The sequence below is a fragment of the Dermochelys coriacea genome, chromosome 7 (assembly GCF_009764565.3).
Source record: "Dermochelys coriacea isolate rDerCor1 chromosome 7, rDerCor1.pri.v4, whole genome shotgun sequence".
In the NCBI taxonomy this organism is placed as follows: Eukaryota; Metazoa; Chordata; order Testudines; family Dermochelyidae; genus Dermochelys; species Dermochelys coriacea.
Window position 1 is genome coordinate 13,964,018 of NC_050074.1, and position 24,383 is coordinate 13,988,400.

Below are 24,383 nucleotides of genomic sequence, written 5' to 3' on the forward strand. Positions count from 1 at the left end.
ATTACAGTAACTCACATTACCATGTTATTCCTTATACTAACTAGTAGTAACATTAATTAAATAAAAGGTGAAATTGTGTAGATTTTAATGGCAACCACTATGTGTTTCATAGTATTGATACTGCAATATCTATCATTGAGATATTGGACTATCATTGAGAAATATTTTTGTACTTCTATGCTAGTTTGTTTTTAGTAGTTTTGGCACATACAGTATATACTTTAGGCTTAATTTTTTACCATTAACAAATTTGACCCAAGGTGTTCAAAAAATTTTTTTTCTTAGAATGAATACAATCAGACATTATTTTCAGAAAATAGCCTTAAATAGGAATGTTTATGTTCACTTATTGCTAATTGCCAAATAAAATATGTCTTTGTTAGCAAACCATACCAGCACATCTGCAATTTATTATTTGAATGGTGTTACTGCTACGTAACTCTGCAGCATATTTTTAAAGATGATTGTTAATATCTTGCTTATTAAATGTCCCCTATATCCCTCGGAAGACTGATGGGAGGAAAATGCATCTCTGAGTTTGTCTTCTAACAGCTACAAATGGATTTGTCTTTACCTTTAATATTGACATACTACTACACTTCATCATCTAACTGTAACCTACCATTACCTGAATAAGGCTTATCGGTTATTCATAACCTGTAGAAGGATGTTTTCACCTACTATAATTTTCATTTTTTATAATTTTTATAATTTTCATTTTTTCCCTCTCTGTGGTTTGTAATGGCCTCCAGAGAAAGCTTTGAAATAACATTTCTTTCATTTTTTGCTTAACACAAATGTATTTTTCCCTATGTTTTTGAGCTGAAATAAACATGACTCTATTTCTGTCCTTTTTTTGTCTCTATATTGACAATAGACTTTCTTGCTCAAAAATGCCTCTCTGGCTGCTGGCCCTAGGGAAAGTCCAAGAGGTCTTACAGTTCAAGACTGTTCCCAATTCTGTAGGGATACATCACTCTTCCTAGCAGCCACATAGGATGTGGTTTTACGTCACTGAGGGTATGTCTACACTACGAAATTAGGTCGAATTTATAGAAGTTGATTTTGTAGAAAGCGTTTTTATACAGTTGAGTGTGTGTGTCCCCACACAAATGCTCTAAGTGCATGTAGTCGGCGAACTGTGTCCACAGTACCGAGGCAACCGTCGACTTCTGGAGCTTTGCACTGTGGGTAGCTATCCCACAGTTCCTGAAGTCTCCACCACCCATTTGAATTCTGGGTAGAAATCCCAGTGCCTGATGGGGCTAAAACATTGTCACGGGTGGTTCTGGGTACATATCGTCAGGCTGCCGTTCCCTCCCTCCCTCCATAAAAGCAAGGGCAGACAGGGTGGGTGAGATTCTGTGGCCTGCGCTGTGCAGGAGGTCGGACTAGATGATCAGAATGGTCCCTTCTGACCTTAGTATCTATGAATCTATGAATCGTTTTGCGCCTTTTTTCTTGAGTTACCTGTGCAGACCACGGCAAGCACGGAGCCCTCTCAGCTAACGGTCACCGTATGTCTCCTGGGTGCTGGCGGGTGTGGTACTGCATTGCTACACAGCAGCAGTTTATTACCTTTTGGCAGCAGACAGTGCAGTATGACTGGTAGCCGTCGTCGACGTAGTCCTGGGTGCTCTTTTAACCCGGCGCCTGGGCAAACATGGGAGTGACTCAGCCCGGTCATTTCCCTTGTTTTGTCTCATGGCGATTGAGTCCTACTGGCAGTGCACTGTCTTTTAATCTGCAGCTAGCAGAAGATGATGGCCAGTAGTCATACCGCACCATCTTCTGCCGAGCACCCAGGAGGTGACGATGGCTAGCGGTCGTACTACACAGTCTGCTGCCAGCAAGATGTATAACGATAGATGAAGTGGCTCAAAAGAAATAGACCAGATTTGTTTTGTATTCATTTTCTCCTCCCTCCCTCCCTCTGTGAAATCAACAGCCTGCTAAACCCAGTTTTGAGTTCTATCCTTGAGGTTTTGAGTTCTATCTTTGAGGCGGCCATTCAGTTTCTCGCAAAGCCACCCCCTTTGTTGATTTTAATTCCCTGTAAGCCATGTCGTCAGTCGCCCCTCCCTCTGTCAGGGCAACAGCAGACAATCGTTCCGCACCTTTTTTCTGTGCAGACACCGTACCATGGCAAGCATGGAGCCCGCTCAGATCACTTTGGCAATTGGGAGCACATTAAACACCACACGCATTATCCAGCAGTATATGCAGCACCAGAACCTGGCAAAGCAAACTGGGTGAGTAGGCGATGTCAGCGCGGTGACGAGAGTGATGAGGACATGGACACAGACTTCCCTCAAAGCACGGTCCCTGCCAATGTGGGCATCATGGTGCTAATGGGGCAGGTTAATGCGGTGGAACGCCGATTCTGGGCTTGGGAAACAAGCACAGACTGGTGGGACCGCATAGTGTTGCAGGTCTGGGATGATTCCCAATGGTTGCGAAACTTTTGCATGCGTAAGGCACTTTCATGGAACTTTGTGACTTGCTTTCCCCTGCCCTGAGGTGCAAGAATACCAAGATGAGAGTAGCCCTCACAGTTGAGAAGCAAGTGGCAATAACCCTGTGGAAGCTTGCAATGCCAGACAGCTACCGGTCTGTCGGGAATCAATTTGGAGTGGGCAAATCTACTGTGGGGGCTGCTAAATTCGACCTCAATGCCTAGTGTAGACCAGGGCTAAGTCAATGGGAATTTTGCAGTTGACTTCAGTGGGAGCAAAATCAAGCCCACAATGCAAATGTTGGCTACTCACCTGTAAAATCACAGGGTCTACCTGTGACAGTGATCTATATCTGTGTGTGTGTGTGTGTGTGTGTGTGTGTGTGTGTGTGTGTGTGTGTGTTGTAAGGTATGTAAATAGTTACGGTGCCAGCAGATGGTGCTCAAGAACAAGTAGCATAGTTTTTGACTTCCTCTGTGCAGCTTTTTACATCAGGTCTGAACAAGGCCCAGTCCAATTGCCATGCTAATGGCAATTATTTTCATTGGAATAATATTGAAGGGACACAACATTATCATTTCAAGATGTGAATAGTCGGGTACCTCAAGATTCCATGGTAGGGCCAGTGCTTAATGCCTCTATTAATGATCTGCAAAGGGAATGAGCAGTGAGGTAGTGAAATTTGAGGATAACACACAGCTATGCAGGTTATTCAAGTCTAGGGAGAACCATGATGAAAATTCAGAGGGTTTTAGCCAGAATGGGTCAATGGGCAACACTCTGGTAAATGGAAGTTCAATTAATAAATGCAAAGCAGTTCATGTTGAAAGGAAACCTTTATAATTTTCTTGCACCTTACAGGGTTCAGACTCTTTGTATCAACTCAGGTATGGGACCTGATTGTCATTGTGGACAGCTCTATTTGCAGTTGTGGTCAAAAATGGAAGCAAAATGTAAGAAAGTAGAAGGGAGGAGATGGAGTAATATAGAAAATATTGTAATGCAATTATGTAAATCAATATAGCCTCTCCTGGAATACAGTGTGCAATACTTGTCACCTGATCTTAAAAAGGGTATTGTAGAGTTAACAATGGTTTAGAGAAGAGTCCTGTACAGTGATAGACTCAAGGAGATTAATCTATTTAGCTTAATAAACAGAAAGTTAAGAGGTGACTTGATCACAGTCTAAAAGAACCTACTCGGTGAACAAATATTTGATAATGCTCTCTTCTATCTAGTAGACAAAGGTATAACAAGGTCCAGTGGCTGGAAGGTGAAGCTAGACAAATTCATACTGGAAATAAGAGGTCATTTTTTAACAGTGAGGGTGAGTAATCATTGGAACAATTCACTAAGGGTTGTGGTGGATTCTCCATCATTGGCGATTTTTAAATCAAGATTGGATTTTTTGTAAAGAAATGTTCTAGTTCAAAAGGAATTATGTTGGCAGAGTTCTATGGCCTTTTTTTTTTAATAGGAGGTCAGACTAGATATTCAGAATGTTTCCTTCTGGCCTTGGAATCTATGAAGGGGAACTAATGATTAGGGGCTGTGGGGGGAAAAAAACTTATATGAAGACAGATTGAAAAGATCAAGATTTTGTAATCTTAGAAAGGAGATGATAAGAGTCTATAAAATAATGAATAGTCTAGAAAAAGAAGATGAGGAAATTTTGTCCTTGTTTCATACAGAAGAACTAGGTGAAATTCAATGAAATTTAAAATATGGCAAATTAACTGATACAAGGCAATACTTTTTCACACAATATGTAATAAGTTCCATAATCTAATTGCCACAAAATGACATTGAGGCCAGGAACTTAGCAAGATACAAAAAAGGGATTGGACCCTTAAATGGATGATAACAATATCCAGCATTATAATAGTGTTAAAATAAATGTTATAGTTATATTAATCCCAATGGTTTAGGACTTCAACCTATCCATAACTAGTAAGGGTTAAGAAGTTTTTTGCATTTTCCTCTGGAACATGCAGTGCTGGCCACTGTAAGAAGTTAGATAAAGGATTAGGTGGACCACAAGTATGATCCAGTATGGCAAATCCTATGTCCTATGATTATCAACTCCCCTGTATCCTGACATCAGTTCTCCCTAACCAGTCATCCAGCACTCCATTGGCCAGAAGATCACATCTCCATGGCCAATCTCCCTTGGGAAGAAAAGCCATCCCTCAGCCATACTCCTGCAACTGGATCCACATGAGACCACACAGAGATTGATTGAAGTCAATGGAACACCAAAAGGCTAGAGGCATGTGGATCAGATTGCAGACTTACAGCCTAGACATGGAATACTAATGAATTTCTGGTGCAGCACGTATGATGGAAAGTGACTTCAAGTGCCTGGACATTTTAAACTTTTGCTGAAAAGGCAGCATGGCATTTTTGATGGATGGTTAAACAACCATTTTTTTCTTTCCTTCCCCAGTATCTACACTGTTCCCCCCTCACCCCATTTGCCCATTTTTATTACCCACCCTCACTGTCTTTTGAACTTGATCACAGTCTAAACCAACTGTACGAACATGCTTTCTGAATTTAACACAATGGCCACAGACAATGTTTTGTTTTCCAGTGAGGTCCTGGATGTGCAAAGTTAGTGCATGAAGTTGATTTCCATTAATAGGCCCCACTAACCAATCTTTGGATAATCCATGACCACAGTCACCTGTGATAAGTGTTTCTTTAAATATATTAACAAAATATTTTATTTTCCATTTAAAATGTTTACAAGTAGTAAAGTATTCCACTGGCACTAGACTGTATATTTATTAGTCAATAGCTGACTAATAGGTTTTATTATGCAATGATTTTGTATCTCTTCTTCACATGACATTTAGAAATGTCAGCACCTTATCATGCCAACACAGTCTGAATGTTGTGTGTGCCTGTGTTTAAACGTATTTGCTTCTGATTTACATTTTTCCATACATGTTTTATAATTCAAAACTTCCCTATTGTGCTGAACTCAAATGACTGTTGAACCTTTCTTTTATTAACTGAAATAATGAGGTGGATAGTGTTAAAATGTAATCTGAAAAGTTCACAGCAGATAATAGTTTTCTATATAAATGTGGTTCTTTAAGTACTAAGATCTAGAGGTAGGTGTCATCTTAGAATCTTAAACATGATTAAAAATAATTTACGGCACTTGAACTGAGAAGCTGCATGGTTTTCGTGTGCTGTTTTTTTTAATGTGTTAATTTACAAATTACAATTATAATGGTACCATTTATTTGCAAATTACCTAATTTCTATTATAAAAACCCTAATTTCAGAATTTGGAAATTCAGTCATAAAACTTAGCTTTGGACTCAGACATGATATACAGGCATTTTTGTCCAAAGGGCTGGGAGGACATTTGGATGTCTTGAATGAATGCAAAAAAATAAATAAATAAATAAAACAGGACTGGATTGAGATGCTGTGTTGCACATTTTAAGATTAAAAACAGTCTTTTGATTTTACAACTCTAGTTGAGTAAAATCCTGAACTTCTTAATTCAGGCAAAATTGCCACTGACTTCCCTGGAAGTTTTGCTGAGGTAAAGAATGAAGAATCAGTAGTGGATTTAGGTGTCTTCCAGAAAATTGGATCTTGAAAAGTGAGTACAAGCTACATACTACACTTTTATCCATGAACAGTGGGAACATAAATATGAACAACTCAAGGCCGTATGGAGATTCTAAGGATATTAAATGAATTGTTTGGTTTCCATCTGTGACAGATATGGCCATTTCCTGCCATATCCTTGGGAGACTTGACTGAATTAAGTTTAAATATTTTTTGGGATCCATTGTATTAATGGCAGATCTGACAAATGTGAGACCTCGGTATTCAATGGACTATAGTGAACAACATGCTCAACAATAATGGACTTTTGAAACAAAACGTTTAAGTGCTTTTCTTGGAGAATATATTAGGGGAGGTGAATGCAAATTCCCTACCTTGGGCTAGGCAAAAAACCCCTAGCCCTTTGAAGCTACATCCTGAGGAATGAAGCATTGTCTGCTGATCATCATTACCTGAGGCCAAGATCAAAGGCCGAAACCGTGTAAAGGAAAGATTGAAATATTCATGGTGGTTCTGATTCTGATCTGGAGAAAGTTATGAACACATAAACATGGGGAAAACCCAGTTGTGAGTTTTGAAGGACTGACAACTACCGGAACTTGAGCTAAGAGTTGGGGGTGATCTCTAGTAAGCTTTATAGCATGTGTGTAGGTGTTTTATTGGCTTTTAATATGTTTTCCTTGTAATGCTTTCACCTTAAGAATAAATATACTTGCTTATTAAGCTCAGTGTGGTAACTTGTAACTGTGGGCAATTAAAAGGTTCATAAAAAATGAAAGTGTAGATGCTGGCCTTTCAGATGGTCTGGTTTGCTGGGGATATCACAGTGTAGGCAAAGAACTGTGCAGCCTAGAAAATGCCCAGTCTGGAGGGAGAGAGATCAAGACAGGTGATGGCTGAGGAGCTGGGAACCTAAAAAGGGTTCCCTCATGGGACCATGGAGGGGAAATACATGTGCTGTTGCCCTGAACTGTGAAACCATCCATCTCCTCATATATAAATGTCCACATTACATAAACCCTCCACCATAATTGGCATATTTTTTTTGGCCAGAGGCCAGGGATTGAATCAATTTGGAGAAAAGAAAACTCCTTAGCTTCTAGAGATGGTTTCTGAAATAATGGTCAAAGCACATTGGCAGAACACCGAGGTGTTTCTTCCATTCCATCCCTTTTCATTTATGGAACTTCAGCCTCCAGGACTTTCAATCCAGCACCTCTTCATCAGCCCTAAAATCACTTAAAAATTGTCTAAAAGATTTATACTCCCAGGATTCAGTGTATTAGTATCACAGTCTTTGAAAACATTACCATTTATGTTGTCACTTATCTGTGACCTCTAGAATATTTACACATTATGCTGCAGATAATGCTCCTGCAGAAGTTTATTACAGTCTATTGCTTTTTAAATCTCCTTTGAAATGCATATTTGGAGTGTAATCTCTAAATGAGTGTGAATAATTATTTACATGAAAGGAGCTGCTATGGCCAGTATATGAGAATTGAAAATACATTTCCTTTTTTTAGAGCACTGTTAAGAAAACCCACACACAGGATATTAACCTACATTGTACTAGGTAAGCAGAGTTGTACAAAACTTGCTTTAAGAAACTGCAAATGAGCTAAATCTTGACTGGGTTTCAGGCTTTGTTACAAATGAAGAATTCACCCCTAGTTCATTGTAAGGTTTCTGAACCCAGAATTGGTTTCAAGCAAATCAGGGCTTTGTTTCAAACAAGAAATGAGGTAAAACCATGGGTTTGTGTGTGAAAATGCTGTTTTATCTGAGTTTTGCTTTGAGTTTTTTGGGATCATTTGAACCTGTGACTTAAAGTGAAACTCATGGGGTAGAAGCCCACACAGATCAAAACAGAAGAATATATCTGCACAAATCCCTTTTCACTACAACCACTGAGCTACAAGAAGTGCTAAAATTAAAAATCCCCTGAGCAACTAGCAAATACCCTTTCCCTACTAAAGAGAGCCTTGGTATTTAATTAAAGGTCAAACAGAATTATACTGCAAACCTTGGGGATACTTTGAAGTAGTTACTTAAGACAGGGTTACCTAAGGGAAGGCTTCAATGTACAAGTAAAAATCATTTTCAAGAGTGTCACAAGTGACAGGATAAAGAAGCCACTGGCAAGTGAAGTTGGGTGGTGGGTTCTGCGTCCTTAATCCTGCGGCTTCACCCCAGCCCTCAGATATCTTATCCTGACATTCTGTCATAGAATAAACCTCTCCAGAGCCATGCAATGCAGGAGATGTACATCTCCATATGCACTGTCACAACAGGATGCATGATGAAACTGCCAAGAGGAGGGAACCGGATATGCAACATGGTCCATATGTTTGCCAGACTCCGTAGGTCCTCGTTTATCATTCTATATCTGGACATGATAGAATGGTTAAGGATTATTCCAGCTTTTACATTTTATTTGGATTGGCTTGCCAGCCTGTGTTGCAACCTTCACGGTAACTAAACATAGGTTTTGTGTGTTTAATTACTATTATCACACTATGTACTGTTCTTGTTATGATGCTCTGAAACTGGTATTCTGATTGTCAATCATCTAGTACAATTACATAGCTTCTGAAGGTCGGTCTGTAAGGCACTGGCCAAAATGTCAGCCTTATTATTACAACTGATCTTAAAACAGTTTTGTAGCTGAATTTGTCATCCTGTCTATGAAATATTTTAGACTATTGTCTAAACAGAATGCATCTGAATTTTGAGCTAGGGCCTTTGATTTGTGACGACTTTTGTCCACCTTTAACTTTTTCATGAGTTTATTTAGAACAAAGCCAGTGGGCTTGTTCAGTGATGGGTTATAAAATATGCACAGAAAATGTGCATGGGTGAAATGCTGTTTAAGCAAGTAATCTCTTTGCACAGATGTCCCATGATTTACCTATTGCACATTATTTGCTTTTGCTCACCACCCAACTGAGGGGATGTAATGTATTTCACCGGTGTTTGCAAAGATGTTGCATGCTCAGCTGGGCTATGGTGATGTATTCTACACATGTCCTTTCTGAAAAATTCGGAAGCATTTTCAGCATTGATTTCCCTTAAGAGTTATTATACCCCACACAGATTGGCAGTGCAGTGCCACAATACCTGGATTTATGAGGCGACCTTGGAGACACAGGCACTCCCACACTGAAAGTACTCGGAGCTAAACCTGAAATATATAATCTCTATATATTGGATTACTGAGCACACATTACCATTGTATAAATCAGAATGAGATTATGCAAATAATAAATAACATTTATGGAACATCTCATGAAATACAGTACTAGAATTCAATCATGTACTGGTCAAATGCATCTACCAGATCTGGCTTTCATCCAATCTCAAATCTGGAGTTGATTTCAGTGGAAGCAGGATTGTGTCCCTTTTAAATCCACTGTGGGAGGCTGATTAATTTGATTATCGGGTTTGGAGTCTGTCGATTTAGATTATCCTCATAGATGCTGAGCAATGGCCACTCCCATCAAAGACCATGGCGGATGCTGCTATTCAGCAGCTCTCAGGATTGGGCCCATAGCAGACATTTGGGGGTGGGGGTGAACCCTGATACTGTGTGATTCTTTCTCAGGTACTGGGGAACTCACACGTGCTAATGTTTTCCCTCCCACGCTGCCTTTTGTGATATCCCAGGCTGTGAAGTCTGAGGACTGCAATTTGTCTGAAAGAGCTTCCTTGCTTTCTGACAGAAAACTGGTCAAGTTGTTAGGATCCTCACTCTCCTAGCTGTTTGGGAAAAGTCAATTGATTTGTTTTTAAAGTCAGGAGCTGTTCCAATAAGGAGGTGCTGATAAATGGCAATGCAACTGCAGAGCAGAAGCATGTGGCGTGCAGACCTAGGAACAGCAATAAATGCAAACCCAACCTGCACTAATGTTAATTGTCATTTGGTTTATATCAATGTGCATATTATTAAGCCATAAAGCAAGGTAATGATCACAGAGAGCTGCATAATTAATTATGGAGATAATTAAATATAATCAGGGTTTCAGTTAATCCACCAAAACCCAGGAGATGCACAGTTAAGGTTAAACACCCTGTTTGCACTAATGATACTGCTTGCACAGTCATTAAGAACATGCACTGAACTTAGATTGCAACTCAGGTGTAAAGGCAGGTCTCACCTACAGCTTTAAACACAAATTTTCTTCCTTTTTATGTCTTGAAATAATTTTGAATCTCCAAGTAGCTGTTGGCTTACTTATTTGCATTGCAGTAACAGCTAGAGGCTCTAATCAGGATTGATATCTTTATGGTATCAGATGATGGGACCTACACACAGGGAGAGACGGTCTTGCTCCAAAGAGCTAAATCTACATAAAAAAGAGGGACAAAAGGCAATGTAGAGGGATATACCATATCTGCAAAACAATCACAGTGGTGGAAACACCGTGTATGTTCCACTCTTCTTGTCTGAGTTGATTTTTCTCAGGATTCTTTTTAAGCATGTGACGAGGGGTCAGGTTGGGGTGACAAAGAAGGAATGCAGGTAGGGATGGATTCATGGGAGTAAGGGAATGGGAAGGACAAAAGAAGAGGACAAGGGAGATTGAAGGCGACTGGAAGTAACGTGGAAGAAAGGCTGGTGAGAAGCATGGCAGGCAAAGAAAGCGAGGCTGGGAGCAGAGCAAACAGCCAGCAGGTAAAATAGAAAACCACATCCAGAGTTGTAATTTATGAAGTCAGTCCGATGACATCACTAATGTTCACAGGTGTATAGCAGCAGGATGCTTTTGGGGGTTCATTCTCTTCTCCTTCTGAAGGGAATTGCTTCTGGCTCCTGAGGCTTGCTTAGACTGCAAGAGCTGCAGCTTATACTTCCACTGAACGGGGGGGGGGAATGTGGGCTGCATGGGCAGAGCTGGTTGAAAACATTTTGACACTTTTTCTATCAAAACGGCCATTTTGAGTGTTTCATGGAAATGTATCTGTTCCAACAAAAAAATTCATTGGGAAGGCTTCTCCCATCCAGGTTGCAATTTCTCAAGACAGACACACACAGAGAAGAGGAAGAATCCATAGCCTGGCAGTTTGGGCACTGAATCAAGCACAAAAGGGACTTCAACCTGAGTCTCCCACTTCCCAGCCAAATGCCCTAATCACCAGGCTATTGGTTATTCTGGTGCCTGTTGCTGTCTCTCACTTTCTCTTGTTTTCCCATTAAAATTTTTGAAGTGTCTCATTTTTGTTCCTATGTAGGAAAAAAGAACAATTTTCAAAATGGAATTGTTGTTTTCTGGCCTCACCTATGCCTAAGGCTAGGTGCCCAGGCATGTGCTCTCATGGTCATTAGGTCTTGGGGAGGGAGCGCAGGTGGGGAAGGAGAGCCAGTTAGTCTCACCCCTTGCCTCCTTCCCCCAACCAGAGTGCTGCTGGGGTTTTGGATTTCCTTTTGGATAAACTTTAGGGTTTTCCAAGGTATATCTTATCTGAATAGAATCCAGGCCTTTTTCTTTTTCCCCAACATCAAAAGAAAAAAAAATATTCATGTTCCGAAATGAAGCCTCTGAGTAAAAGTAAATAGAGAAATAAAGCTTTGTTTTGTTTTTAAAGAGGGTGGGAACATAGACTTGGAAGAACTTGATTTTTATTTTTTTTAAATTTCTCAGGATACTGTATGTTCATTTTAAGCAGTTTGAAAAGATTTTTATCTATTTAAATGTTCACAGTGGTGCAAAATTGTGGGTTTTAAGTATTTTTAAAATTTTAATTGATGTAAATGTTCACAGTTGTGGGAAATTAAGGGTGTGCGTGCCCGGCCCTCATTATTTTAAGAGCAATAAACATTCAACACGCATTCAAAGCTTTATACTCATTCTAACACAAATCATCAACATCACACCTCAAAATATACAAAGTGAATATTTTAAGTCAAACTCCCATAAGTTCTGAAGCAGCATTTTTCTTATTTTGCCTATCTGTAAATAGCACCTGTTAGCCATGGGAATATTTTTTGTCCCTGGGTGTATGGTGCAATTGACATTGACTGATAAAAATCTGAACCATCCGACCCTAAATTTAGTCTAGGGGACTGGACAGCAGCCTGGGGCCCGGCGCACAGGTGTGTCTAGCCCTAGCTCTGCCGCTGAGCGGCTGTGACTTTGGCTGTAATGGCTGCGCCGCAAAAAACAGACCCTGCCACAGCCAGTCTCAGAACTTGGGGCTATCGTGCTAAATATAACCCTCAGAGCAGCAGCCGTGTTAGTCGGGATTCGCAAAAAGAAAAGGAGGACTTGTGGCACCTTAGAGACTAACACATTTATTAGAGCCTAAGCTTTCGTGAGCTGCAGCTCGCTTCATCGGATGCATCTGATGGAGCGAGCTGTAGCTCACGAAAGCTTATGCTCAAATAAATGTCAGTCTCTAAGGTGCCCCAAGTCCTGCTTTTCTTTTTGCAAATATAGCCCTGTCCATGCTCTGGCTCCTAAACCGGGCCAGGGAGGGGGTTGAGGGTTCCAGCCCGAGCACATGCAGCCATATGGCTCGTTTTAGAGTGAGCCAGAGTCTGTAGACCCAGGCCTCCAAGTCTTGTTGGGGGGGGGGGGTTGGTTGGTTGCTGCGGAGACGCACCCGGGTCACTACCCCTCTCTAGTCCCCTTTGTCTGCCGTGTTTAGACGGTAAGCTCTTTGGGGCAGCCCCGGGTCCGGAGCTGGCTTGCGCCCTCAGACGCTACTGTGGCGTCAATCGTGACCAGGGAAGCCTTGAAACCCCTTTCCTCTGCAAGCAGAGAGCGGAATGCCTCCTTCTGCCACAAAGTTGTAAACCCCTGCAAGCAGCTGTAATGGAAACAGGGCCAGAAAGGGCGAGGGAGCCGAGCAAATGCGCCTCCCTCCCATCAGGTGCCTGTTAACGTGCCCAGGGAGGAATGCCCGCCACGAGCCCTTGCACCGTCCCCCGAGGCACTGGGGTGGAGGAAGAGGAGGAAAGGGGTTGATGGAGGAGCCGCTTGCAGTGAGCGCACACGCCTGCTCTTTAATCCCCCCCCCCCCCCCGCGGGCGGCCTGCCCAGGCTCGGGTTTGGGAGGGTGGGGTTTGCTCCGCGCTCCCAAATCTCTGACGTTCAATGTTACGGCCAAAGGCGGCTCGGTTTAACCACAGACCTCCGGGGAGGCAGCGCTCGGGCAGAGGACGCTCGGCTCTTCCGCGGCACAGAGGCGAGGCGTCTCCGGGAAGCCGAGCGCGGCTCGCCGCCTGCCAGAGCCCGCGCGCAGGTGAGCCCGGGACGGGCGCGGGGGCAAAGGCGGCCGGCCGGCAGGCGCGTGCCGAGGGAGCGGCGCGCGGGTCGGCGCTCCCGGGGCCGGGCGCGCTCTGCAGACGCGGGGCTCTCTGCGCGCCCGGTTTCCCCAGGCGGCTCTAGCCCGCGCTCGTTGCAAGCGGGGAATAAGTTGGTTTGTTGTGGGACGCGCGGCTTCCTTGCGCCCGGCCGGGGCTCGCCCGGGTGAAAACGGCCCCAGGCCAAGCCGTGGAGGGTAGTCGTGCCCGCAGCAGCCCGCTCCCCGAGCAGCTGTGCTGGACGCTAACACTCAGGGCGATTTCCCTCTATCCCCGCTAGGAGACTCTTCTTTTTTTTTAATTATTATTTTTGCCCCCGAACAGGTTTGTCATGGGAGGGCAGCGAGGGGACCTGCCAGGGTTTGATCCTGCGGTTTCAGGGCAGGGAGGCAACGCCATGCGAGGTTCCCGAGTAGCGGCCGGGTTAGTCTGTATCCGCCAAAAGAACAGGCGGACTTGTGGCACCTTCGAGACTAACGCATTTATTTGAGCATAAGCTTTCCTGAGCTACAGCTCACTTCATCGGACGCTTTCAGTGGAAAATCATGCCAGGTTCTGAAGTTGTGTGTTTGCAAAGGGACTTGTGAACTAGACTAAGGGCCCCCTTCCCGGTTGTCTAGTGTATCATCCATCTCCCCAGCCCGATCCTGCGCGGACGGCTTACCTGGAGAAGTCAAGATTTTCCGATCAACTTTGCTAGGTAGCGGCTACCTTTGCAATAAAGCCAAGACGGCAGGTCCCCGTTGTCCCTCAATCAATGTGATAAGAGACAGCAGAGCAGCGTGGTGGGTCGCGGCGAAACAGACGCTCGGATGATCAACCCTGAAGGGAATTGCCTTAGTTCTTCCCAACGCTTCAGGGCGTGGGACAGCCCTTCGTTAGTCTCTAAGGTGCCACAAGTACGCCTCTTCTTTTTTCGCTGTTAATTTATCTCCCTTGGAGCAACAAAACAAGAAAAGAAAAAAAGAAAAGAAAAGAAGGATGCGCTAGATCCCTGACATGCCGCAGCAGCGCTGAGCAAACCCGCTTAGGAACAGGAGCCGGGGGCAAGTTAATGTTTCGCAGAAAGCCAGGCTCTCTTCTTCGCAAGTGCGAAACGAAATGCATGACAAAGATCGATCAAGCCGGTGTCCTTAGGAGATGTTTAGATACAGAGGGCAGCTATCCGAGCAATAGGATGCGTACGAGGGGGTGGAGGGACCTGCTATTTCTCTGTCTAGTGGAAACGTATGCATAACTTTTGCTCGTTGCAAACGAGTGTTTCTTGCTGTTTAGGGGTTTGGGCTGCTCTTGCTTTCCAAGAGCTGATGTTATGAGCTACATAATGCAGCATGTTGTTTTATTTATCCCAGACAAGAGTGACTTGCTCTGTAACCTACAAATTAAACGACGTTGCTTGCATAACAAGTGGAATTAGTTGGTATCTTACATACTAATTGTGTTGTATTGTATTCACTTAGAATAAGTGAAAGCTGATTTCTGCAGGAAGAGATAAAGGGAGGCTTTTGTCTGCGGCAATGTATTGGGTTTTTTTTTCTTAGTGACTAAAAGAGGGTAAAATATTAAAGAGCTAGATGCCACAAGTATTCATATAAAATTATTTCTTCTCTTAATCTTTTTTTTTTGTGTGCTCTGTGCTCATTTTAAAAATATCTGTCCTTGATTTGGTTCATGATCTTTATGCTACCAGATAAATTACTGGAATTGTATGCAGTAGAAGTTGATGCAGGCTTCATATTAACACTCTCACGTTATTTTTGAAATCCTTTATTAAATAGTTATTGGGGGTTTTCTCTTAAAGAACAAACAAAACCTGTTTCCCCTACTGGGGATGCCACAGGGCATAAGATCAGAGCATGTTTAACAAGGCTAGTTTGCCATCTGAAATAATCCACTAATTTCTCTAGCTATCAGTAAATCTTTCCAGCATATCTTTCTATGTTTAGATGTCTAACTCAACAGTAAAATCTGGTGGTGGATTCAGGGGGAAGAGGGGTGCAGGGGAGAAAAATTCCTGGTGCTTCTGCTACTTCCCTCTGCAGGCAACTTTTTGTCGTCTTTCTGGGCTCATCAGAGCTTTTGTGTCCTTACTTTGCATTTGGCAGTTACTGAATCTGCCTAAATAGCTTCTAAATAATTCCTTAAAGTCCCTCACCCCTTAAGTGTCTACCATAACTACTTATTTTATGTGGATAACCCCCCACTTCTGTACTTCCTCATTTAAAGGTATGTAGGCAGCTAATTTCCCCAAAACTCCCGATTCCTTTTAGGCTTTCAGTAGCGAATGCACTAGTATATTGGTTTCATCTTCACAGCTACTGTGTGCACACCAAAAGCAAACTAAGGGCACGATCCAAACACCACTGAAGTCAATGGGAAAGACTTCCATTGACTTCAATAGGTTTTGGATGAGGTCCTAAGTGAACTGTTGGCAAGATGAATTCTAAATTTGTGGGAATTTGTAAATAATTGTGCGTGTGCTTAGGTTGTTTGAAGATCATGCTTAAGTATTGCATAGTGAAATCATATACAAAATGCCTAGATTTCTTGAAGAACAGTTTGATTTGAATGTATTCAGACAAGCTGGGATGATTAGAAGTGAAGAATTTGGAAATCTCTTGCAGTTTAACTTCAGAGCTCTGTTCTAGCCTCTTTCATTTTCCTGATGTTTAAGCTTTTCTTGGATCGCTGAATGTATCCGTTTAGATGTGAATTGTAGCGGTGAAAGAGCTTTCCCTTAACTAGAGGAAGTCCAGGGAGCTTTGCTTTAGCATAGGGAAATTTAATGGTAAAATGACACTGAGTTCCTTTAACCATGAACTTGCATGAAATATCCAGTCATGTGCTATTGATATTTGGAATTCTCTACTGGAATTGTGTGCAGCCATTCGGTGCCTAGATATGTTGTGATGTGATACCAGTTACAACTGGTGGCCTCTAGTCCTCTTTCCCATGAATTGAAGGAAGGGTGTTCGACTCGTATCTTTTAGTAATAACTCAGGACAGCACTCTTTACGATGGGTAGTCTTTGAAATTTCCATCATCCTTTGTTGTGACTGGCTTATTTATATTTGTAGTCCCTCTATTGTTGGTTTTCTGAATGCTGATGTTTTACTGTCAGCTGAGAATCACTTGTGCTGGAGTCAGAAATAATAGCACTGCAAGCCACAAGAAAAGTGGTGTTGCTGAGTTCAAACAACTCGCAGAGTGAGTGAGTGACCTCCATGACACATACGCCTCTCAGTCACCTGGAAGCAAGAACCTCTATTAGTTCCTGAACCTAAGTCTCCTAGATGGATACAAATGTTTGCTGTTGATCTTCAGGATTACTTTTCAGTCTTTTTTTTATACTTATGACACTGTTGGGTTAAAATTCCTATATTTTATTTTTTAAAAAGCAGACAGATTTCCTTATCTGTGTTATTAATAACACCTGTGGTATTAAAAAAAAAACCTTGTTTCTATCATAAACATAATGCTGTTAATGTTTTTTTCATTATTTTCAGCTGCATCAGTTTCACATGCTATTGTAGCTGCGTTCATGTTCTGGGTCCATTTAGCTATCTTGATCTTGATGTAAACTCCTAGTGGAAGACATGGCACAGGTAGTTTTCACCTCAGTGTAACTAGTTGAAGTCAAGACTATGCCCCCACCCTGCTGGAGTTCACATCTACTAGCTATATGGGGGAGGGGGGAACTATCTGTGCCATGTAGGAGCATCTATTGAGATATATCTCAATGTAAGTACATATAGGCATATCCCTACACTAGCATCATGCTGCAAAGTTTGGGTTTCAGACATTGCTGGAGAATATTATTTCTTTAAAAATAAAATATTTTAATTAGAATAATAGAATCAAGGAAATGTAGGGCTGGAAGGAATCTTAGGAGGTGATCTAGATCAGCCCCCTGTGCTGAGGCAAGAACAAGTAAAACTAATTGAAATTAAGAATAATTACAGTCCTGTTTCTGATGATTATGGATTTTGTAAAGTCTGGCTTTTTTTACCATACCTCTATTGACCTGATAGTGTCCCTTTAAATATTGTTTATAACTAATTTTCATGTTAGCTGTGATCTGCTACTTACAGCTATACACTAGGGTGGCGGTAATTTTGAGAAGTGTATGAGGAACCAGATGGGAATTTTCCTTCAAACACAGGAATTGTATACTGTTTGTTGCTGCCTGAGTGGTGTCCAGCTCTGGTGCAAAGGTAATCACAAACACAGAAAAGTAACATGAATCATGGGAAATACACAGATGTCAGCTTTAAAACTCTAAACCAGCCAAAATATGAGTTGTACACATTCTTATCATCTGTTACCATAGTTACTCAGATATAAACATAAATATGAATGTTGTGATGTTAGTGATTCATTCTTTTGATTATTCATTAGATAAATACCTAATCATGACTCCTAACAGATCTAATGAGTTACATGGCAGTATATAATCACTTTCCATTCCCTTAATAATACACCCCCTGCACCCTCTAAAAAAAAATAATTGGGGATTGTGATAAGTTGTTCATCCCACACCTGTCTTGAAAAGGTTAAGGTAGGCTAGATGGGCCAATTAACAGCATAGGCTGCACCTGGAGGGAAGCCAGGGCTCAGTAATGCTTAATTAAGGATGAAGCTAAGCTGGCAGGAGCAGGTGGGGCTTCAATAAAGCTAAGAAGCTGAGAACAGAAGGGGAGTTGCTGGGGAGAGTAGTCTGCAGCCACTCCCTGAGAGGAGAGAGAGGTTTGTTGGTGATTACAGGGTCTGGCAAGAAGCTACAGGGAGTGGAGGAAGCTCAGATGTAGGAGAGAAGACTACCTGGAATGGTAGAGGGACAGCTTGTTCAGAGAGGTATTTGCAGACCCCAGAATATGGGGACTGGAGGGAGCTGGCCAGAGGGTCAAGTCACAGAGAGTCCTGGAGGGCGAGATTGAGATAACAGGCTGAGTGACTGCTGGAAGAGGCGTCCAACCTTTGGCAAGCTAATCCCCAGATGCACCACAAGGAGGTGCATCTGTGGTGAGTAGCAAACCTTGTTTACAAGGATATAAAAACCTCAGATGCCAATGTTAGGATATACAAGTTTCATGTTTCCTTGCAGAACCTGGGCAACAATATTTCACACCATGAGGCAATGGTTGCAAGACTGTCTATGCTATACTGAGGAAGTAATTTTGTTCTTTGCTACTCCCTTGATCTAAGCACTATTTTTTTAATCTTAAACTGAAGAACAAAAACCTATTTTAATCTGATACCAACAAAATAAAGGCAGGGATTTTAGAATTGTTGAGTCACATTACTGAAAGGGTGGCCTTTGTTATCAACCGATTCTAAACCTGTTAAACATTTAATCTAATGATTTCATAATTAGGTGCATGATGGATAAGTAGTGTACTACCTACATGGCCAAAATGAGAAGGCTCTGGCCCTAATAATATAGATGGGGATTTTGTAAGGAGCCTAACATCCCTCCCCTCCCTTCCCCTCCCCCCCCCCCCCAACATCACAGTGTAGGTATAACTACTTGAAGAATTTAAGTAGCATAAGATCATCACATTGCTACTCCATTTAAAGAAAAATAGCTAAGAATAAATTAGCCAATTATGGCCTATTTTCTTGAATACCTAATCTTTTTAAGATCAATGTCTCAAAGGTAAAGCAAATGATTGCATTAAATAGCTTGAAGCGGTAAGAACTTGGTCTTACAAAATTCATTGTTCTGTTAATTCTTCCATAAAGTCCCAGTGAGCCACAAGCTGAGACTAGTACTAGATAAAATTTCATTAAGGGCACAAGTTTGGGGGTAAAACACAGTTTTGTTTCATTCTTTTTTTTAATGAATACAGTGGATTCTATATCTCCATATTTATATTGTCAAAAACAAACAGTGATATTTAACAAGCAAGCAAAGCAAATATTCAGCGATAATCCATTCAAATGTAATTTTTAGTTTAATTAAAGGTTAACACAAGAGTTTAGAACCATAAACACTCTTCAGTAATGACTTCATAGTTACCATGAATACACTCAGTTGAAATGAACCTTATGTAGTAGAGCTCAATAAATAGAATGATACATTACGAATCCACATCAAACAGGTGTATATTAAGGACCAAAAGATGACTATTACTTAATACACTACTACACTGTACCATGTTTTTCCCTATTCACCCTTTCCCCTTCCTCTCACTAACCAGATCTGTTCCCCTTCTGACCTGACCCCCTGCCCACCTCAGAGAATTGGCCTTTTTCCACATTCTACTCCAGGAGTTCTAGAATGTATCATATGATTGAAGCCAGAGCACCCAAGATTTGAGGACAGTACCTAGGAAAGTAGAGATTGTCCTATGTGATTCTACAAGGGGCCAAGTCAAGCTAGCAAGGCTTCTGATGGGCAGAATAGATGTTATGCTGGAGAAGAGGTGTTCTTATAAAAATTGATTCAAACCTTCATTTGAGTTTGATGGCTGGTCTAGAAGGTTTAGGCCAATTCTACTTTATTAGTAACTCAAAGCTCATTTGCTCATCTGTGATAGGGTAGTCCACCATAGAGGGCAGTAGCTTCTAGTGGTCAGCCCACTCCACCACCTGACTTGAACCTTTAAGGCTTGAGAAGTGTCCAAAAGAGCCATGTAGAGACTGAGTCCTGGGAATGAATGGTGCTTAGAGAAGGAATTGGGCTACTGTGCCTTAAAGGGACTTAAATCCTGCAGAGCATGCAGGAAAGGGAAAGGCTCCCTTCTAACCCAACCACCTGGGAAGAGGTTGGGGGGAGAAGAGGAGCCATATAAAGGCTGCCTCCTCCCCCACAGAAGGGTGATGTGACAACAGAAGGCTGGCTTGCTGTACCCTCCAGAGTGGAAGGCTAATTAGGCAGGGCATTCAGTGGAGGGGAGCTGGCACTAGGCCTTGCAACTGATTAACCGAAGGCAAGAGGACTGAGAGGCATACTCCCAGCTCCAGGGAGATGGCTGAGAGGAACTTCTATTCAAAGGCGAGAGCTACTGACTGCTTTAAGGCAAGGCACAAAACTGCTAGTAGTACAGTCCATCCACTGAAGAGAGAAATGGAGACTGGCTTGTAGGTGACACCTCCTGAGTTAGTCCCAAGAGAAACTGTGAGAAACCACAGAGTATGTCTACACTGCAATTAAATGCCCACAGCTGGTTTATATCAGCTGAATCTGGGGCTCAGTCTGTGGAACTGTAAAGTTTGCAGTTTAGATACTCAGGCTTGGGCTGGATCCTCTTCCCCACCTCATGGGATCCTGGAGCCTCATCCAGGCACTAGGGAGGTGAGAGATTTGATGACACCGCCCCTAAATCATATACAGTACAAGGTAATTGTAGGCTTGAGACAATATATGCCATGGCATTTATTTATATAAAATATTTAACTGGAATTATATATTTCCCATTTAAACCTGATATGAATAAGGCTTAACAAGTAATTTTTGTCTTAAATTAGAGAACTAAGATAATGAGCAAACAGTAAAGTTTATTTTGTTTCTAATCAAAAAAATTTGCATTACAAATGGTAATTAAACCTTCATGTACTGAGTGGCAGTAATATACAAGGATTTTTTAAACCAAACTTTAATATCCATCTTATTAAACACTACTTATGAAGGTGATCACAGGGTATTATTGCCAATACTTACAAATAACATCAAAACTAGACAGTTATTCACATTTCCATATATATGCTTCTAGTAATATATGGGTGTAAAGACTTAAATAGCTATCTGTGAAAGTCCACAGAGTTTCTGAGTGTATGTTGCATGCATTTTTTTCATGATATAGTTAGTTCATTGTTCTGTTCTCCAGCCTTTGTCTTTTATTATCTATAGCTTGAAAAAAAAGTTTGACCAACCTGCTCTGCGAGTGCAGCCCTCGCTTTAGAGTCCAAACTCTCCTCCTTGAGTTTGGCTTTTATTAATAATCAACAGTATGATAAAGTTCAGTTCAAGCTGTGTTTAGCTGTTGCTCTTCAAATGTGCTCAGCCCATTGCCTTGATCTTCATTCTCCAGATACTCCCTCCCACCTCCATTATACCCAGGTTAGATGATGACTCGCTGCTCTCAGTGAGTCAACAAAACTTGCAAATGATGCCAAGAGGGTTATTGTCTGCAATGTATCTCTGCATTTGATTAATGTGATTAAATACTTAGGCCAAATTCTGAGCTGATTTAAACCTAATGCACTCCCACTCCATTTAGTTACAACTTCTCTGGACATAATACTGTAAATCAGGGCAAGATGTGGCGTCTTAAATTTCTATTATTTTTAAGGTGAATTTACTCCTCATGAAAAGTGACAGTCTAATATCTCTGAAATGAAATCTTCTATCTAGCCACAGGAAAGGCATAACAGAGTCTTTGGGAAAAGCCATGTTGCTTCATCGCTGTCCTGGAGTGAATATCAGTAGGGTTAAGAAGTTATTTCAGTTGTCAAGCCTCTTAAAACCTTGGCTTTTTTGTGGGACAATCAAGCATATAAATTTTGCTAGGATGGGAACTTGTCCACTCGACGCTGGAGTGAGACCACCACTGAACCCCTGTCATCAAATAATGATGTTTTATCACGACTAGACTGTTCTGGTGAATGGGGATGAAAGTGCTTTATTCCAGTCTTTTTGAAATGAACTCCTGAACAACACAGACCTCCTAGTTTATAAAAGAGTTGCTTGTTTAGCATCAGAGCAGAACACTTGCCTAAGATGGTTTTAGTCTTGTGAATGACTTCTCCTATTTAATTGTACTTGTATTGTTCAGCTAGGAGATATCTAATGCCCTCTGCTGTGCATGTATGGCTAGAAGTAGAAATCATCATGCACTGCAGGAGGAAAAAATATTTCAAATAGCATCAACTCTTGGCACATATGAAAGAGGATTTCAAACCAGCCCTTGATATATGCACGTCAATAGGATTTTTGTAGATACAGCAGATTGGTAATTTGTGCATGTAAATGATTTTGAATTACAATATTTTTCATTATTCTGAGCATATTTGAGTGACCATTTCTTCCAAATCATTATATAAATATGTTTTTAATCCAAAAGAACCTTTGCAATATTGTTCAGTGTTTGCAATTAACTGGAAGCAGCTTGTCAGGTTTTTTTTTCCTTGAATCATGTCACTACCTTCATTTTCAAAACGTGTCCGATTCAGTGGGCAGTTACTTTTGCATATAATCTCTGTTTGCACACACACAGTTACCCCTATTCCACTAGATGGTGGCAGCCACTGCATAATTATGGCATCATCTAGGCATTGGCAACTGATTTGAGGCCATCATTAGTGTGGTTATTTTACAAATCCTCCAGCTTTCGTGGGATTGTGCACATAGTGGGCAGTGCCTAGACTTGGATACCAAATTTAGCATCTAATATAGCATGCTCAGTGCTCCAAGGAATCCATGAGCCACTGGATACACACACAAGTTTCTCTTTAGGGCAAGGTGCTACGTGGAGAAACACTTTTTGAGAAAAAGGACCTGAGGGGAAAGTAATACCATGTAAAACAAACAGCATCATCCTGTTGACCAGCAAATAACACAGACAATTCAGCTTGTCCTACACCCTGGCTGACTGTTTCCCCCATATTCTTGATGCCTTGGAAGCAGACTTGTCTGCATGGGCTCAGTCAAAAGCTCATGGCTAATTTGCATAGACATACAAACTGTCTGCAAATTTGCATTTAATCCGTAACGGTGTATGTCACTACCCAACTCCTCCACCAGAATCCTTAACTTTCCCCAATATCTATCAGCTACACACACGCACATCCTTTCCCTTGTTCACATTCTATCAATTTCCCTATCAATTCTCTGTCAACCCACAAATCCACTCTCCTTCATTACCCTTCAGTTCTCTGCCCCTGGTTGCCCCTCACCATTATCCTCCGTTACTCTTGACCTCCTGGGTGTTGAGCTAGTCTTCCCAACAGCAGAAGCTTCTGTAGTGATATGACTGATGGCCTTAATTTCCTCACACTGCCCCTGCCTTTGCTGGCTGTTTGCTCCTCCGTAACTTCTTTTGGCTTTCATTGAGAGGGAAATGGGGGAGAACTCGGAGCAGGCAAAGAGGAAGTATTGGATACTAGCCCAGCCCACTCTCGTAGCTGGCAAAATAAAACAAACAAACAAACAAAAATGGAAGGCTCAATGAGTCAGATGGAGCCGGAAGGCTGGAAGTTGAGCAGGCCTGCTGTCAAGGTCACCCTAGCAGTCTTGCTAGAACATGAATGAACTGCTAACAGTTCCCAGAACTTGTGTTTTCTAGACCAAATGTTGGAACCCATATGAAATAGTGATAGCAAGCTGGGTGCTTGTTATGAGTGCACATTCCTACACAGGGATCTTGTCCATAGATCTTGTGCTGAAATGCTTAGTACTGAGTCCTGGATAGAGCATAGTGCTAATACCCAAGGTCTGAAACCTACCTTACTCACTAGCTAACTAGTTGTAGTGGCATCTCCTCCTCACAAATACACCTGTAGTGTATGTAAGGGCCAGCCAGGTATTTCAGAAATCAACGTGGGCATGGGAATACACTGCTCAATTCACAGGAGGCAGGTCACAACAGCTCTCCACAGGAGTTAAAGTGGCACCCAGTGTCCAAGACATGAATCTCCCTCAATATACTGGGAGAAAGGTCTATGGACTAGAACAACACATATGTGCAAGGTCTATTGGGCAGTTTGTGGTGGAGGCTTCAGAGCCTCTTCCCCTCCCTCAGTACTGGCTGGAAGGTCAGTAAGATAAAGCAAGGGGCTGCAAAGACTTCTCTCTAACTCTCTCCTTTTTTTTTCCCCCGTTCTTCAAAACAGAACAGCAAACTTGACCATAACTTGTTGTTTTCAATTTTGAATGGTTTTTTCTGTTTCATCCTTTTGATGCAGCCTTTCTTGTGGGGTGCATAGTATAAATAGCTAATCATATACACGTGTACTGTTGAAGCAGGAAAAGGTATCCAGCTCCACAGCTGACTTAATTAGCCATGTTCATCCACGATACCTCCCTCTTT

The 24,383-nt window shown here is 41.8% G+C and overlaps 1 protein-coding gene across 6 annotated transcripts in view; it reads left to right on the forward strand.

Moving 5' to 3' along the window:
- The first annotated feature begins 12,982 nt into the window (after positions 1–12,982).
- Positions 12,983–24,383, forward strand: part of CNTN4 (contactin 4) — a 657,694-nt gene continuing 646,293 nt past the window's right edge. For 3 of the 6 annotated variants that reach the window (XM_038410561.2, XM_043518486.1, XM_043518487.1), the window contains exon 1: positions 13,070–13,292. The gene's annotated coding sequence lies outside the window, so the exon portion shown is untranslated. Of the gene's footprint in view, positions 13,293–24,383 lie in introns of all 6 variants that reach the window. The other 3 variants (XM_038410564.2, XM_038410563.2, XM_038410565.2) reach the window with 3 other exon arrangements.